The sequence below is a fragment of the Manacus vitellinus genome, unplaced genomic scaffold (genome assembly GCF_001715985.3).
Source record: "Manacus vitellinus isolate BGI_N305 unplaced genomic scaffold, ASM171598v3 scaffold_2_pilon, whole genome shotgun sequence".
Taxonomy (NCBI): Eukaryota; Metazoa; Chordata; class Aves; order Passeriformes; family Pipridae; genus Manacus; species Manacus vitellinus.
In genome coordinates this window covers 24,546,010-24,565,432 of record NW_021940208.1, presented here as the reverse complement: position 1 = coordinate 24,565,432, position 19,423 = coordinate 24,546,010, and the positions used below count along the sequence as shown (strand labels likewise).

At 41.4% G+C, this 19,423-nt stretch overlaps 1 protein-coding gene across 1 annotated transcript in view; it reads right to left on the bottom strand.

Moving 5' to 3' along the window:
* DIAPH3 (diaphanous related formin 3) overlaps positions 1-18,451 on the bottom strand; it is a 203,246-nt gene extending 184,795 nt beyond the window's left edge. Inside the window, exon 1 of the mRNA XM_018071434.1 lies at positions 18,365-18,451. The gene's annotated coding sequence lies outside the window, so the exon portion shown is untranslated. The remainder of the gene's footprint in view (positions 1-18,364) is intronic.
* Positions 18,452-19,423: the final 972 nt, after the last annotated feature.

Genomic DNA, 19,423 nt, shown 5'->3' with positions numbered 1-19,423 from the left:
ATATAACCCTAACTACCATATGTGTTCTTGGAAGCTAAACACTCTTATTTTTCTCTGGTAGCTTGCCTGTTATTTAACTGTCTTATTTTTGAGGGTTTTCCTAAAGATACATATAACGGTTGGTGGCCTTAGCACTTGAGTTAACAGACCAGAATCCCATTATGTTATAGAGAAATTGTGCAGAACACAACAATTTTACAGAAAGTTTGGAGGAATAGATATATACAAAACCAATTTATGAAGAATTCTTTCCAACCATTACATGGAGAATGTAAGAAAGCAGGCTTATTTACCAAAAACATAGTTTAGAAGTTGTTTTTGTCACTCTGAAACAGCTGTACTCCTGACATGGCAACAGAGTACATAGATATGCAAAGAAACTACTTGTTATTAAAAGACAAGTTAGCATAACTAAGACACTGTTCTATTTATGTTTTATTTCCATCATGTTATACAAAATTTAGTGCCTTTCTTTGTTCCAATTATTTAGAAATTCATTTAGGAGAAGCATAAAAACTATCAACTCCTTTATTAATGCTAAGTAGGGTACATTTATGATTTCATGAATAATCCTTATGACTAATCAACAGCCCAAGTCAATTGCTCTGGTGTTACTCTTTCAAGGGACAAAAAAAACTCCTTCAAAAAGTGGGTTTGGTTGTGGGGCTTTTAACTGGTTAGATATTTATCAACTTTTCCATAAAGACTTGCTAAGTGAAGCTTCACACATATTCAGTGCTAGAGCTTGTGTGTTTTAATGTACACACAAGGATCAACAACGCAAAAGCAGCTGACATATGTAATGAGATGCGCTAAATCTTAATCATCTTTGTAGCAGCCTTTTGAACAGATGTGAACACCAGTATAACATTTGTCAACACAGAAGTTACAGTAACATTTGATGCATAAGAGATTTTGAACAAGATTTCAACCATATCAATAGACGCATCTTGAAATGCTATGCAAAAATATTGAGGCTTCAATATATCTTTAAGATAAGTATCTTGAGTTATCACTTAATAAGTACATCAAAGTTACCAAACTAAATGGCAAGTCAAATTATTACAGCATCTGTGGAATTAAGATCAGAGAGAGCAAATAAAATAAGTAGCAAAAATTGAGTACAAGTGTTACACTCTAATTAGAGCAAGAATTGACTGACTATCAGTCATCCAAGAAGAGAGGTATAGAAGAAAACAAAAAGACTTTAATTTTTCCTGTTCAAAATTGCAAAGGAACAGTTTTTGGAAGATAGAAATAGATTGTAAGCCACTTACATACAGATGGTTGTAGAACATGCAAAAGCAGAAAATTAATATAGCATATACATAAAAGAGCTCAGCATGGATGATAAGGCCCTTCAGTGTCCCATCAAATCAGCAGGCAACGAGGAAAGCACACTCTACAGGAATAATTACATTGGCAAGACCCAGGAAGAAAGAGAATGCAACAAAAGCAAAAGGGAGAGTAACATCAGTGGAAGTGAAATATAGAGTCATCAGTGGAAAAAACCACCTTACATCTTGACTAGAAAGCAATTTCCCTTTCTGCCTTTAAAATCAGAAGTCTACAGTAAGCACAGGGGGAGGAAGCCAGAAATGCAAACTGAAATGACTAGACTGGAATGGCACAAAAATCATATTATACGAGATTTTCCTTCTAAAGCAAGGGTTTTCACAGAGCATTGATGAAAGGCAGCCCGCCTCCTCCAAAGAATGAGTTTGCCAGTAGCTTCTCAGCCCCACGTCCATTATAAAGTAGATAACCTAAGAAACAAACCATTATATTTGAAGATGGTTCATACACAGATTTGAAGTAAATGTAAAGGGAAGACACTTGGGCTGAAATAACAGATTTCAGCCCCTCAATCAGTCAACAGAGAAAAAATTAAGTTTTACAGAGCTGTACCCTACACTGCTTTTTCAATCTCGCCTGAAAAAAATCTCAGTCCCTTCCTCATAATCTGTGTTCCCCAAGTGTCTCCTCTTCCTTCTCCTGCTCCACACAGCATCAACAATAGCAGTTCTGGCCAGGCAGAACCACCCTCATCTCTGCCATGTAATAGCTCATGCAGTACCAGAGTTCCACTATAAACAGACAGCACTAATTCAGGGATGAGAGCCCATTCCTCCTTGAAAAGGAATATTTCAGTTGTTCCCATTTTTAGGTTATGTTTTGGTTTTAGGCTTCTCTTGAATATCAGATTGTATAGTAGATGTTTTGCATCATTACACATCAGGCCATAACATTCGCATTCCCTCTATTCAACAAATCCTATACCACTTGTCCTAGAGGAGGGAAGCACACTCTTGGAATATATTTAATCAGGTAGAACATGTAAGACAAATTAAGATAATAGGATTATAAGCACATTTAAACATGTGTCAAACTAATTACTTTCAATAATGTAAAACAATGCAGTCTTAAAAGAAGATTCCAAAACATTATTAAAAGGAAATTCACAACAAGACTTGCACAGCAGTACAGTGAGGATATTCTACATACATTTCCCTCTTGAATTATACATTGATAGTGCTTCAAAAAAGTTTATACCTCTCAATATTCCATACAGGCAAATAATTTCATGGTCCACAGAAAGCACTATACAGAAAGAATAGAAATTTCATTGCTTGGGTGTAATGAAATCTACCACTGATGCTGCTGGGGATCCAAGTGCACAGAAGATGAAATGGTGAAAAAAAGTTCAATAATCTTCCATGTTACAACAAAACATTTTAAATCAGGCTAACCAACGGGCAATAGCTAAGCTTAGCTCTGATACAAAGTTTCACTACAGTTTAAAGCCAGTTTGACCTTGTATCTTCTCTAGAAATGTCTGTCTTTTTTCATATTTATTTTACCAATAAATATATATAGACCCATCCAGGAACAGTGCTTTAGGACAATAAGAACAATAGCCGTATGAGCCAAAATGAAGCAACCATCACAGGATGAATGGTAAAGTTTTATTTCCTTCTTATTTCATGTGCTCACTATTATTCCACTGAGAGCCTATGAAATAAGAAAGTGATTTTATTCACACACCATGGCCATGAAAAAACAAAGCAATCCACAATACAAACTTTCTGGCTCATCACACTTTCTGATCAGGTCCCTAGAGAGTACATCTATTTGGGTTCTCATTTTGATCTTAGTGAAGACTTATATGATTTTCTGTAAGACAATAGCATCTATTGAACTTACAGGATAATGCAGGAATTAATGGATTAGTTACTGCTAGACTATTTGTTGGCTCTACAGCTTATCAAGACATCACCTCATAACAGAGCTGCTATGCATGCAGGAATGCCACCCTGCCTCCCTCATCTCCCCCTTAATTACCACATAAAATCACCTATTGCTATATTAGGAAATTCCTCAAAAATAAAATCCAGCACGTGCCTGAATAAAAATACATTCATTATCACTGAAAGTGATTGCCTTGGCAATGGCATGTGATGGCCCTTCTTCTTCATTCTCTCTGCCCTCTCCTACCTCCTTGTCCCCCTTGATCATCTTTGCTAAAGCTTTTTTACAGGGTGCCTTTTGTGTACATTTTTTCTGCTTGTGTACAGAACTGACACTGGCACATGATGTTGCTCTGCTTCAGTGGCAATATTTGTTGCCAGGGTTGAAGTAGCCACGTCTGCCACAGCGGTTGGAGTAGCTGCAGGGCCTGTTGCTGTTATATTGTCAGATCCAGAGACATTCGTTTCCCCCTGAGGGTACTAAGAATGTTGAACATAGCTCAATAGGCCTGGGCCAAAGTTCAACAGGTTGCAGTGATTTGGGTCCTCTCTGGAGTGTCAGAGTGACAGCATACTTTTTTCAAATGTTTTACTAGTTTTTTCTGGATTATGCACTTGTTCAGAGGCGAGGTGCACACACATTGGAGGTGTCCACTGCCCTAGCTACTGGCCTATACTATCCCATAGACCTCGCCACTCCAAACTATCCAGCTTTTGGGTAGATGTCTGGGTGATGCTGTTAATTAATAGTCTGACCTTAAACAAGACCTGCACTATATGCAGCAACATGCTGGCTCCTAGCAAAAGGACCAGGTTAGTTTCAAGGGTATTCAAAAGATATTAAAAATCTTTAAAATTCTCAAATGCTACTGTAATCAGCCTGGAGGAGGAAGGAAGATGAAGATGTAGGAAGGTATCTCTCCCCCAGGTTGTCTTTCTGAGGACAAAACTTCTGATACTTCATTATGAAGAGACAGGATTCCAGAATTGTTATGGTTTAACCTAAACTGTTACTAGAAGTACTGAACAGCGTTCTTTCTTCCCCACTCTCATTCTCATGAAGAAACACATTCACACATAGATATGGACCATCAAGACACTGATGATGATCACTAAGCACAATCTATCAGCAGAGTTTTGGTATGAAATATACAGGTACAAAATATTTATTTCCTGACTGAAGGCATAAAGCCAAGAGTATTGCTAATAGCTTCTGCTCTTTCTCCAAGCATCCTTGTCACTCTGCCTTATAGATACGTAGGACAAAAAGTACTTGCCACCCTCAATTTTCAAGTTCACATTTTTGCCTGTCTGCTATTTATATACTCAGTAAACACAATTTCACATTGCAAAATCTGCTCAAGTACTACAGCATAGCTCAATCTCCCAGACATTTTGCCAGTCATTTTAATTACAGAAGCCAACAGCTCAGTCATGAAAGTCTGCTCTAACACCCTGATGCTGACAAATGATAAAGACTTAGCAGAACATTAACGACATAGGAAGGAAGAAAGGAGAATACAAAGTGGAACAAGTCCTGTGTCTTCATTCAAAGTTATTATAATTCTCAGTAGATGGGGAACAGACAGGAGAAATTGGATTGCAACAATTTATTTTAGTATCTTTGGAATGTAAAGCAACCCACTCTTTTCCCTGACTAGCAGAAATACTTCACAGAAGATCAAAGTTACTTCCAATGACTGAGTCAAAGACCTCTCAAAATTTTTTTCTTATTTGAAGCTCCAGAAGATTAAAAAAGTACAGTCTTCCTTTGACAGTCAAATTGCTCTACAAGATTCACTTCCTACTATGTGAGAAATACCACTGGTAGCATAGAGCTTTTAGGAAGAGTAAGACTTGCATAAACCAAGGTTCACAGAAGAATCCCTTTGATTAAATAACTTCTTATTCCTAGCATGCTCAATCTCACAGAGATGATTCTACTATTCTAAAATTTACAGAATTTAGGCCTGTGCACAGTCACAGCTGAAATAAGTACACAATATTTCACACTGAATTTTGTTTCACTGTATACTGAAAATTATACAGCCTTTCTTACCTTTAAAGCAGTTGTTCTGAAATCAGTATAATTCTATGCCATAAAGAATTTTATTATGCTTTTCATTTTTGTCTACATAAGATAACTTTTAATAAAATTCTGTTAATACACAGGTTTTCTTAACCTTTATGAGCCTTACAAAATATTTGGAGCCGCACTCTCTGCCAAGCCTGAGGAACATGTACCAGGCAACCGAACCTCAGGAAGCAGAAGATCCCCTACCCTCTCCCCAACAGGCAGGATGGGACATAAGAAATCAGGGGAATAGAGGTAGGTCCCTGCTCTGGGTGAATCCCCTCCTGGCCTACGACAAGACACCTTTGTTTGTTAACTGAGAAGGGCTGGTGGGTGATATGGTGCATGGTGGCCATTTTGAGCACCGTGACCACAAGTTCTCCCTTCTGGGTGAAATTAAGGCAGGGTGCCAGCAGAAATGCCATCTTGGACTTCTGGCAGGCAGACTTTAGCCTGTTTAGGACATGGACTGACAGAGTCCCATGGGATTCAATCCTAAAGGGTAAAGGAGCCTGGGAAGGTTGGACATCTTTTAAGAAGAAAATTTTAAAGATACAGGAGCAGGTTGTCCCCATGTGCTATAAGACAAGCTGACAGATAAAAAGACAAGCATGGTTTAACAGAGAACTGCTAAAGAAATAGAAACAGGAGATTTAAGTCAATATAAGAATTATAGGTGGAGGCAACACACTCAACACTACTAAATTTGCGCACCCAATCAACCTGGTGACTGGTTCCTAAACTAGGAAACAGCCGTGTTTCTCAGCATGTGTGACACACTGTCCAGCACAAATCTCACTGCTGTATCTCAAATCTCACTCAAATTTGCACTGAAGCTCTCAGTTACACACAGAAGTACTTCGGAAGAAGTTGTATAGCACCGGTCATAACAGCCGAGCTTTAGGTGATGACAGAACATGACTTCCTAGACAATTTCAAAGACATTGTAAAATTATGTATATTAAGAAAAAATATTACCTAAAAAAGAATAGTAGAGGCAATGAAATCGGTAACTTTAAGAGCAAGAGAAAAAAAATCTGCTTTGTGATCAGTGGCAGAACCTCATCTCTGATTAAGTTCAAGAAACAGTGCTGGCATGGCACTGAACATACCTATCGTGGTTTGAACAAGCATTAGTGAGTTTCACAAGCAACTGTTACTTTGTTAAACACGTCATTTTAAGCTAGCATGCAGCCTAAGTAACTTCAATATTAAACATGCAATCAAAGATATCCTAACTTTGGCACATGTAAATTGGCACAATTACCTGAGTCAAGTTCATTTAGTCACAATTAGAGCATCCAAAGCCATCCATACATTTCTGCTACTTGCACTATGTTACAGGTAATTACTAGTTTAGTGAGACTTTGCCAATTAACTAAATTAACTTCAAAATTAAGATAGTTTCTTGTATCAGTAAGGTTATTTCTATTGCATTAGCAGTAAGGTTATTTGCTTAGCATATCCAAAGCAAAACTTAAGCTGTCTTACCACGTCATCTGTCAGTGTCTTGATATTTAAGGGCTGTAAATCAAACAGGAAACCAGTCACATCACAATTGTGCAGTTAAAAAACCAACCAACCAACCAACCAAACAAACAAAACCAAACAAACCAAAATACAAACCCCCAAATCTCAGTTATACTCAGTTACAGTTACTTTTATTCAAAATTAGATGCAAGTTAAACAGTGTTGCATCCTGACACTTGAAATAAAGTAATACTTTCCCAGCAAGTTGCACCTTATTGGTGTACAGGGCACAGCAAGTCATACGGGGAATAGAGTGTGGAGTCAAAAAAATCTGCAATCTGATCCTCAGACAGAATAATATCAGAAGAATATAAACCAAGCACAGGTTGAAATAAGTTGTGTTTTATTATATTTTATAGCTAAATATACTAGAACAGATGACCTGTACATAATTCATCTCCTAGACTTGTGTCTTCTAGAGATGGCTGTGGGACACCAACAACAAATCAGTCCAGAGATTTTAAATTCAACAGAAAAAATGGAGCTCCTCATGAATTGAAAACCATCTGTCAAGTCACAACACTCAAGTTGCAATACTGTTGAATACTCTCAAGCAACGCCTCTCCGGCAAGCAGAGCATGAAGTTACAAGCAGAAACCAACATAAGCATTTAATAATAGTAACATCCAAAAAAATCTATAGGTCACTCAAAACAGCAGACCCTGAACCAACATTGCTCTCCACTGCACATTTGCAAACACAGCAAGTGCCAGAACGTACAGCTCTTGCACAAAACCAAGAGCAACACAGAACACTGGCGACTGACGAGTCAGTGTTGCAGGGATTCTGTATATAGTTTTTATGATGAGTCTGAGAACAGACTTGGCAGGAAAATTTGAAGAATGTGAAGTCACATACTTAGGCAGATTCTTACCCCTTCTTAGACTCCCCTCAGTGCCTAGTGTGCAAAGCTTGCCAACAACTACAGCAACTGTCAAGGGCTATATACAAATTAATCATATTTGGAAACTCTTGTTTTGTCTTCAGCAAGTCAACAATATTTGACTATTGCTCTCTACAAGTTCCTGTAAGGAGTTTACAGCGAGTTTGGGGTCAGTCTCTTCTCCCAGGTAACATGCAATAGGACAAGAGGAAATGGACTCAAGTTGCACCAGGGGAGGTTTCACTTGGATATTAGTAAAAATTTGTTCACTGAAAAGGTAGTCAGGCATTAGAACAGGCTGCCCAGAGAACTGGTGGAATCACCATCCCTGGAAGCATTCAAAAGGCATGCAGAGATGTGGCACTTGGGCATGGTGGTGAACATGGTGGTGCTAGGTTAATGATAATGGTCTTAGAGGTCGTTTCCAACCTCTAACAATTCCGTGACTCTACAATTATGACTTCTGACATCTTCCCTGATTCATCCCTCAGAACTGAAGAACACTTTGCATTAAGCTGAGTATTATCATACAATAGCTCTAGTCCGAATATTGTCAAGAAACTGAGGAAGAAGCATCTGATGAATGGTTATGAAGTTTAAAAAGCAAGTGAGGTGTAAGGAAATACAGTATTCATTGACACACTTAAGTTCTACTATAAAAATAAAAAAAAATTGAAACCAGGTTAGTACTGAACTTTTATGACAATTCCATTCCATGTTCTAATAGGTGAGGATTTCTAATAAATGAAAACAACAACAAAGTGAAAATATTTCAATCCAGTCAGGAGACTTAAGATTTGTATCTCAATCTTCCCACTGGTGTTCTCCTGCTGCAGAGGTAGATCAGACTTTTGCCCCACATACTGCCATGGAGCTGGGTTTTAATACTTGTTTATCCCATTCTACTAAATAGCTACCAAGACAGTGCGAGTGTTAATTCGTGTACTTGCAAAAGCTTGTGACTTGGCAGTTAGCAAGTTTTGGTATAATACCTCTGTCCTTAAGTGAGTGAAGCTGCAAGAGAAAACACCAACATATGGTCTTTCACTGCAACTAGGTAGTGAAGAACATAAAAATTTATTCTTTTTCATACAGATGACTTAAATCACTAAGCCTTAAGCAATGCACAGATACCATTGTGAAGCTCCCCTAACAAAGTAGGAGACTATGTAATCTGCTTATAATGAAAACCACTTGCATTCTGTGCTTTGAGGTGGAAATTCAGGATTCATGTCCAACTGTAGTGGTTTGAAAAACAGGAATTTCAAAAAAAGCTAATTTTAAAAGGTTTGCTACAATTTTTTCTAATGTGAGAGAGAAGTTTTCAGACACACACAACTTAGTATGGGGGAGGGAAATATATTACAATTTATTAGTAACATATATATATACATACATATATATAACAGTTTTAACTATCTCTTCTGTGGTGAAACAATATATATACATAGATAGTCTCTCCTTTCCTTCGAAAAAGAGTCCAGAAAGAAAGGAGAAGAAGTCCTCTTTTCACTTTCAGGCCACAGCTCTTCCAAATTAATTTTCTGCGGCACCGCTAAGTGTCTCTTATTTATAAGGCAGCAGTTCTTATTTGTCGCAGCTAGAGTTCTTTCTTCTGCAGCATGAAATGCAAGAGGTTAAAGTCTATCCCCTGCTCTTGCTTCACGGAGATTCCACGGAGATTCCCGCCCTTGGGGAACAAATTCTCGGGGATTTCCACCCCTCCTCCCCGGGGTCAAGGAGTTCTAAGGCTTTTAGTTTAGTTCAAGTTCTGACCCTAGAACTGAGTCCAACTGACTCTCTCTCTCCCCCTCTGCTCTGTTCTCGGATTCACTGGTCCAATTCGCTGCTGCTGCAGGGTCCAGCCAGCATCTCACCACTCCTCCCCATCACGGTGGGAAAAGGCGGTGGGGTTGGTGGGAAAAGGCGGTGAGGTTGGCGGGAAAAGGCGGTGAGGTTGGCGGGAAAACTCCTGGGGAGTTTAACTCCCACAGTCTTGGCTGGGCCTGGACTACTGGGGCCCACGGGCTCCCCCAAACCCGGGGGGAGACTCCCCTCGGCACTTACATGACTGTATGCTGCAGCTGTCTCTCCAAAGGGTCATGGCTAGTCTGCCTGGCCTGTTCCAACCCAGAAGTCTCCCCGATCTTCCGGGGTCCCCCTCGGTCGCTAGCTTCAGGGGGCTTCTCTCAGTAGCTGTGCTGCTCCCGGCCCCCCGGCCGCGCGCCACACGTGGCACATTCAAAGCATGGCTGCTTCTCCTTCTAGCTACGCAATTAAAATTAACCTCTTCCATTTTTGTATGTAATTTCCACAAGGGCGCGTGAGCTTTGAATTGGTCCAGTATTAAAAACAATACCCCCTGGGGAAAGGCTTTTTTTCAAACCACCACACCAACTCATGTATATTCCACTAAAAATATGGGGGAAGCAACAACATCAGGTTCACTCCTACTTAAGAACTTGGATGTTTTGCAACTGCTCTGTAGAAGACACCATCAACACCCATGTAACCAGGCAATTTTGGATTCAGGTTTTGTTCTTAGAAAAAGGCAGAAGTCAGTTGGATAGTTCAAGCTAGTGTTTACTTTTCATTTAAGTTGTAAAATTCAGCAATGGAATTTACTGTTGTAAACGTGAAAAATTTCCTATTTTGTACATCAGAACACCTCACTGACCCAGGTCATCTGACTAATTAGTGAAAAAAGACCACCACACAACCAATTAAGGACACCAATTGTATAACAAACTCAATATACAGACATGAGTCTCCTCTACAAGTCTTCATCTTACTGGATACCTACAGTACAGGAGCGTAAAAATACCACCATTTCTTTCAGACAATGTTGTGAAGTCTAGTCGAAAGTATATGCTAAAAGCCTCACTAAATATCAACACTGGTGACATTGTATTTGGAGACTTCTTTATAAAGGAGAAAAAACTCCATGCAAACAACCTAACGTTCAGATCTTTTAGCACTCCAATATTAAAAGGCTGAATGACTCGCCGTAAGACATCTCTAAAGACTTACTTGGTGAATTTTATGTTATAATACTTCTCAGTCAGAGGAGCTGGTTAAAACATAAGAACTGAGGTTATCTTCTTCCCCTCTCCCTTACCAAGTCCTTCTCTTCCAACAAGGCTGTACAAAGTAAAATCAGTTGCCAACTTCACTCATCTTCTGTAGCATTCAAGGATAGAGGCGACACACCGATGTGAAACATTACGTGCAGTCTTAATCAAAAAAAAAAACTACTTGCCACACTGGGTCTTTTAATGGCGTTACATTTAGAGGGGTGTTGTGACTCAAGAACAGGAGCGTATTTTTATTCTTGCTAGGCCAAACAAAACAAGCACATTTCTAGTACGGGGAAAAACAACTAGCCCAGGAGTCCAGTAAAGCCCAGGTAGAAGCTGGAGTGCCTTACTACCACAGGAATATTTGTCTATTTTCAGACCTGGATTTATCAGTTCAGAGAAGACATATTCTGCTCAAGTGATCAGGTTGCCTTAAATACAGGCCTGCAAGTAAATAAATCTAGCTTAAGTAATATTCCTATAATATTCAGTCACTGCTAAAAACACAAAATAAGATTACAGCTACTGCCTTGCAATGGATGAAAATATTAATATGCTATTCTGTGTCTTCCATGAACTACTCCAGAATAATAAAATTATTGCTTTGAAAACATAGGAGCTATGTACAAGTATTCCTCTAGTCTATCATGTAGAAAGTAGATATGCAAAATTGAAAAACAGACTAACAGTATTTTAAGAATGCTGACATCCTGTTTCTAGTCAGACACAAAAACATGAAGAGATGAAGGAGCTAATTAGGACAGTTCAGAAGGAGATTTGTCGATCATAAAAGGAATTAGAAGACAGACAAGCACACCGCCATGCACCCCTGCCAATATGAGAGGAGTTTTAGGCATTCAAATTAACAGGATCTCAGGCAGCTAAGCAATTTCAGCATGTCCCTCTACCACTCTGAAGTACTTCAATTTACAAAAAAATTAAAAATCCCACAGAACAGTATCTAAATCCTTTTGAGACCTTCATGTTTGCCTTCCTTGCAGATGAAAACAAAGAAACAAACCCACATATAACCCCTTCAAAACCACCACACACATGTATAAGATCTTTGATATATTACACAGAGCTCACAGCCTGCATGTAGCTTTGAGAAAAGAAAAAGATGGAAAAAAGGAGGGCTTAAGCAAGATACAGTGAGTTTTAGAAGACCTGGCCAACTTGGGCCTGAACACTGAAACAAGATAAACTAAGACTAGAAATGCACATACAATCACACAATCCCCTGTGTACCTTTTTAAATTAGAAAGTAAGGAAGAACCTATTGCCATTAATTTTATCAACAAAAAAGATTCAACACTAGCTGTTTCTTCCTAAAGGATATTCTTCAGCAGAAACACAAGTAGAAGACTGAAGCAAGGATTGCAAGGAAACCTGTAGACTTAGAGAAATGTTAATTGGATGACTACAGTGAATGCTATTACTTTAGGATCTCCTTTGTCACAATATTCTCTCAGTAATTTTGCTGCCTCAGTCTGTAAGCTCATCTTACAAACTGCACAGCATTTCTTGCTTTTAATTTCCAATACACTACTTCAGCATTTAGTTAAATGGCTTTATCACACACTCTATCTTGCTTGGAAACCAGTCTGGAAAGTAATCAGGGCAAAGCTATCTTAACATGACAGTTTCTACACAGTGATATTCTTTAGACATTGATGAGTTAAACTCAATATTGGTGCTAACAGCTAAGATCATATAACAAAGTGCTAGAACAGAGCACTAAAATTTAATATCATAACCCACAGCGTTAATTCATGCCAACAAAAATAACAGCATGAGGAATTTACAGTTTTACAAAGCTGCGATAAAGTGTTTCAGGTAACATCTGTTCAGCAATCATTTCTTTAAAAGACTAATTTACATTCAAGGTCTTACACTGCAGCATAACTGCAGCAATAATTCAGTCACTTTGTAATTAAAGATATTGACACAGATCGGTCTTACCTTATACTCTATACCAGAGAAATGGAAGTGCTTTTGCTCTTAACTACATCGTTCTTTGATTTACAGACTGTTAAATGCAAGTGTTAATTTGTCTATTTTTAACAGATTGGAGTAAACAAGAAACCCTTCTTGACTCATAAATTTCATAAAGAGCTAACTCAAAAACATAACCTGAAAGTCACTGAAGACAGGTCAATGGTATACTGAGATTAATAGAAACACTTCCAACTTGAGCTAGAAATCGATCTTTTGATGACTAGTGTCTACAAGATGTAATCTCAGTAAAGTCCAGTTGGAAGTCACATAATCTAGCACTCACTGTAATGATTTCCAAACATTTCTAAGGGGAGAGAGATTAAGGAGAGGAAGTGGCAAGCAATTGCTTTTTGACCCACCCTCCCCCAGCAGATTTCAAAAGTTTGTTGCTCAGTCAATGTACATACAGAGAACAGGTATAATATCTGACATCCTTCAGTAGATTTCCTCTTTTTACAACATCCTAAACCACAAGGGTGAATGCAAGAGCTTCCAGTAAGCCAAAGTACCACAGTATCTAGAACACCTTTTACCCTTTTAAGAGTCCCACTCTTCTAAATCTCAGACCTGCTGAACAAAGCCATGCTGATATGTGCTTAAAAATTAAGGATCGTTCCTTAAAAAAAAAATAAATTAAAATGATTCTGCAAAAGAACTGAGAAAACTGAGGTTTAAAACTCATTTACTTCTTCTGAGAAGCTAGTTTATTCAGAAAGGCAGTCCTTCAATGCCTCACTTGATTAGACCAAACAGTTATTATGGTTGATTACAAAGCCTTTCTCACCCCACCACTCCTTGAACGCAGCAAGTTTTAAAAATCAGTATTTTCCTCAGTTAAACAGGGTTTTCTTTAGAAGGAAAAAAAAAAAGAGATACATGTTAATGATGCCACCTTTGTCAACCAGCAATCCAATTTCACCTCAAGGTTTGTCAGGGAATCAAATTATTTTTCAAGTTAGCATATCTGGTATGACAGATCAATATGTTGCATTGACTGGAAGGGTTCAACTTGGAACTTATTTTCAAGCCTTGTGCACTGAGGAAAATTACACTTGCACAATCTGAATTAATTGAGGTCAATAAATCTAACAGCCAATTTACTTTGACAAATGTACAGCAGATCAGAAATAAAGTTAAGGTAACATGAGGTATGGCACTGTAAATATCCCAAACACAGAAAAGGCCACAGCCCAAATCTAAGACTAGATTACAGAGAGCCTAAGGAGTGAGAGGTAGGCTTTAAGCATTCTGATGCAAAACTAATTTAACTAATAAAATTACATTGAAGAAGTATTATGGAAAGAGTTAGATGCAACCAAGTTAACACCCATTAGCTCAGCTGGTTAGAGCATGGTGCTAATAACACCAAGGTGGTGGGTTCACTCCCCATATGGGTCATTCACTTAAGAGCTGAACTCAGTGATTCTTGTGTGTCCCTTCCAACTCAGAATATTCTGTGATTCTGTGACAAAAATAGAAAATACTTCTAAGAACATTAACTCCAACCATAAACTACCAAGTCCATCACTAAGCCACATGCCTAAGTGTCAGATCTACGTGTCTTATAAATACCTCATGAGATGGTGACTCAACCACTTCCCTGGGCAGCCTCTGCAATGCTTGACCACATTTCAGGGAAGAACGTTTACCTGATATCCAACCTACACCTCCCGTGGCATAACTTGAGGCCCTTTCCTCTTGTCCTATTGCTTGTCACCTGGGAGAAGAAACTGACCCCCACCTTCTACAACCTCCTTTCAGGTAGTTGTAGAGAATGATTAGGGTCCCCCCTCAATCCTCCTTTTCTCCAGAATAAACAAAACCCAGTTCCCTAAGCCACTTTTCATAAGGTTTGTGCTCCAGACCCTTCACAGTTTCTTCATCCTTCTCTGGACACATTCCAGCACCTCAATATCCTTCCTGAACTGAGGGGCACAGAACAGGACACAGTACTGGAGGTGTGGCCTCACCAGTACCAAGTAGAGGGGGACAATCACTGCGCTGGTCCAGCTGGCCACACTGCTTCTGATACAGGCCAGGATACCACTGGCCTTCTTGGCCACCTGGGCACACTGCTGGCTTATGTTCAGCTGGCTGTTGACCAGCACTCCTAGGTCCTTTACCGCTGGGTAGCTTTCCAGCCACTCTGCCCCCACCTTGTAGTGATATTATGGGGTTGTTGTGACCCAAGTACAGGACCCAGCACTTGGCCTTATCAAACCTCTTACTGTTGACCTCAGTCCACCAATCCAGACTGTGTAGATCCCTCAGCAGAGCCTTCCTACCCTCAGACAAACCCAACTTGGTTTCATCGGCAAACTTACTCAATCCATCCTTCTCTCTTTTTTGGGGGAGCAAGAGGGGAGATATACGATCTCCGTCTCAAAAAAAACAAACCAGTCTTGTAAGACAACAGGAGGAGGACAGGAAGGAGAGTTTACCAATTTTAGATTTAATAGCTGAGTGATAAATATTCTGTCTTGCAATATCTTAGGGCAGAAATTTATGAAATGATAGAATGAAAAGTTGATCCCATAGTACCCTTCAAGTGAACCATCCCAATCAAAGAAGCTGATTGATGTGCCCAGCTATTAAAATAATTCTACCTATACCACTGTGTGTGCTACTCCTCCAGAAATTATTAGCCAGGACAAACCAGAGATTAGAGACTATAGTTCATAGCTCCACCAGCTCCTTAGGTTTTGTGACATGGAGCAGCCTGCTGCTTTTTACTGACCACTAAATTCCACAGCTCACATTTGTAAACTATTCCATTTAACAGTTTACATGAAGACAGAGACAAAATCCTGAACTCTATTCAAGAAATATTGAACTCTGACTCTTCTTAAGGTCACCCAGTGAGTTAATAGCATACCTGGAACACAATCCAGGTTTGAAGAACTGTAATTCATCACTCTTCTATCATCATCCAAGGACAAAATCTTTAAGAGATTATTTAAAAATGAAAAGCAGGACTACTGCCTAAGGCCAAATGCTTTTCAAACTTGCAGTTTGACAAAGCATTCTCATGAATTAAGGGCATTCTCACTCAGCCCTGCTTAAAGAGTTTCAGAAGCTGGGCAAGGAAAACAGGGACAGGCCACAATAAAATAAAATAAAAAATTAAAAAATCCCACACCTACCTACATGATGAACCTATGCCCTACAAAACTAAGTCAGAAACCGAAATTTAACTCCCTTAATTTTCTGTAGCTGGGTCAAAAATCAGCACAAAAAGCCAGTCAGCAGATACCTACATTGGCACATTCTCAAAATGACCCTTGCATAGCCTGGGAAGCCTAAACATATATCAAACGAGCTCATCTGCACCAAAGAGAAGGCCTTCTCTCACTAAAAAGACAGTCATATCTTAGCTAAGAAAAAACTCTCACTGGCTTTTACAACATATCTGGCAGGGTTATACTCTGTATAAACTATTGTATTGCCATTCTAACACATGGTTAGCAAAACTGAACATGATGGTAGCACCCTACTTCTGTTTTAACATATAATTGGGGGGGGAAAGGGTAAGTTATTGCAGTATCTTATTTGCATAAGACCTTGGCAGTTAAAGTATCAGTAATAAGTAAAATCTCTTGACCCAGTGCTCTTGTCAGTCTCAGACACACACAAATTCATGTTTCCTACTCACCAGAGCAATAATCCAACCATCAAGTCATATACCAGTAACACTATCCAACCTTTTAGACTGGGAAGACCATGTAAGTTTTTTCCTCACAGATCAAATACTAAAGCACATCCAGCCATGACACCTGCACGACTAAAATGCATGTGCTCCCAGTAGAAACACAGCCATTTATAAACACAAGCAAACAGCACTCGGTCAGTTTCATATAAACCCATTCTAACATATAGAGAAAGGCACAGTGACATAGGTCAAACAGCAATCTCTGCAGCCACAGTATAAAATGCCAGGAGCAAGTTGTGACCTTCCAGAACAGGTTTGGCCAGCATACAGTTTGATATCGCTTGTGGGTATCTTTTTTGAACCTGTGCACAAGTGCCAGACACTCAAGTACTGAATATTACACAAATACACTTTAGAATCAAGAATCTATTATCACGGCTAGGCTTCGCAAATGAAGATTTGGGGAGGGCTCTACCCACATTTGCTACAAGCGTGCTGGTGGCTAAAGAGGCCAATGCGAGATAGGCACGTCTGGTTGCAAAAGGCACAGCAGAAAGACTCCTTGAATGGTATCAGCAAGACACGATTCTTTCTGCGTTGTCTTTTCTCCTCGAGAGTGATCCTGTGTGCGTTCTCAAAAGCAGCAGCAGTGTTTTAGATGGTGTGTCTCCAGACCTCCCGATTGGAGGCCAGAGTAGACCAGTTATGGTGATCAATATGGCCAAGGCTGAGATGTTGTTTCAGGGAGTCCTTGTATCTTTCCTTCGGGGCTCCTCTCTTGCGGCAGCCAGTGGCAAGTTCACCATAAAGCAAGATCTTAGGGAGGTGGTGGTCCTCCATACTGGAGACGTGCCCTGCCCAATGCAGCTGTGTTCTCAGCAACATGGCCTCAATACTTGTGACTGCTGCTTGTTCTAGAACAGATGTATTGGTCACATAATCTGACCAGTGGATGTTTAGGATTGTACGGAGACAGCGTTGATGGAAGCATTCTAGGAGACGCAGGTGGTGGTGGTAAAAGACCCATGATTCGGAATCTAATATATGTTAAGTATTATAGTGTCTCTTTTGTAAGCACATAACAAATACAGCTAAGAGCAGGTGGGCTCAGAGACAGTTGAACAAAGGCTAATGTGCATCACCTAAATATGAGCAAGGGATGCATCTGCTCTGCTTGTGGTGGATACTGCTGGGTACAACTGGATGTTGGCCCCTTCTCCCCAGCAACTAGCAACAGGACAGGAAGATATAGCCCCAAGCTGTACCAGGGGAGGTTTAGGTTGGCCACTAGGAGGAATTTCTTCACAGAAAGGGCGATTAGACATTGGAATGGGCTGCACAGGGAGGTAGTGGAGTCACCATTCCCAGAGATGTGGACCGGACCACAGTCTGCTACACAAGGTGGTGTTCAGTCATAAGTTGTACTTGATGATCTTGAGGTCTTTTCCAACCTACCTGATCCTATGGATACAAGGGCTGTAGAATATATGTTTGTCCTAGCCTTCATACTTGGAAATTTCATAATGTCCAAACAAAAACTGGTTATTTCTGGGTACTCTTTAGTTAGAGTACATCTTGCAGACACATTATCTTGCAGACAATTATTAGCCATTTCGAGTTCCGCAGTTCCTTGGTGTGCTAGCCAAAAGCTTGTAAACGGAAGGCTAGGGAGGAGAGCTTTACTACGTCCCTTAAAAGTCAAAGATTCAGTATTTCACTATACACTCCCACCCCGCCGCCCCGTCTCTGGGGGGCTCCGGCAGTGACCAACCCGGGGTGGCGGTGTCACAGCACGGCCGGGCCCCCCGGCACAGGCCCGGCAGGGAGGGGCCCCACGGGGCCGGGTGGCCGGCAGGCCCAACACCTCCGCGGGGCAGGGGGCGTTTCGGGACGGCTGGTACTTACGAATTTGGGCTTCCTGCCGTCCGCCGCCTCCTCGGGGCCGCCGGCGCTCCCAGTGCCCGGCGGGCCCTTCCTACGGAGCCCCTTGTTCTCCCGCCGCCGCGACCGCGGCGGCCGAGACGGGCACGCATAGTAACGGGGCCGCGGCGGCTCCATGGCCGCGCCGCCGGGCCAAGGAGGGATAGAATGGGATCGGGGGTGCGGGGGAGCGCTGCCCCGCGAATCGGGCCCAGCGCGGCGGCCCCCCCGCCCGACTGGGGCGCCTGCCGATTCAGTGCGCTTTAGCTGGGCTCGGCCCGGCAGGCAGGGCGCAGCGGGGAGGAGGGGGCTCCAAGCGCTAAAGCCGCCGCCTCAAAGCAGCAAGCAAGGGATTTAAGCGAGGAGCAAGCCCTAATCCCGACACACCTGGCCGGAGCACGGGCAGGGATAGGGCGCCGCCTCACCAACGGCCGCGGCTGCGCAGCCCCGGGAATGTTCCCCCGTCCGAACCTCCGCCAACCTGCCGGCACCCGCCCCCCCGCGTTTCCGGCACGGCAATCCGCAACCGCCGGGCCGGGAACGCGGCGCCTACCCGGTTGGGCTGCGGCTCAGCGCCGAACCTCCGGCGGATTCAGCGGCTCGCGCGCGGGCCGGGAGTATCTGGGCACACGCCCCGCCCCGAGAAGCTCGCGCGGCCCCCCGGACCCCGGACTGCAAGGGCCGGGAACAGAGCCGGGAGCGGGACGGGAGTGGTCCCCCGTCAGCTCTGTGACAGTGCCGGCGAGAGATGGGAAAATCGCCCTGCTTTGAGGTACGGCCGCCTCCGTCTAAGGCGTTAAGATACACTTTCACACACGTAACCCTGGAAGGAAGATTGTATTTCCTTACCTCTCACATGCTGCCTTTTCTTCTGCAGGATCTGAACGCGAGGCGTGTCCCTGCCCTGTTTGGCCTAGGATGCCAATTTTCAACTCCTAATTTTGTTAAAAATTCCGATTTCATATCTCGAGCCGCTGCTTGACAGTGGTTCGTCTATTTCTGTATAAACTTCTTACGTAATTAGAGTGCTGATTTTTATAGGTA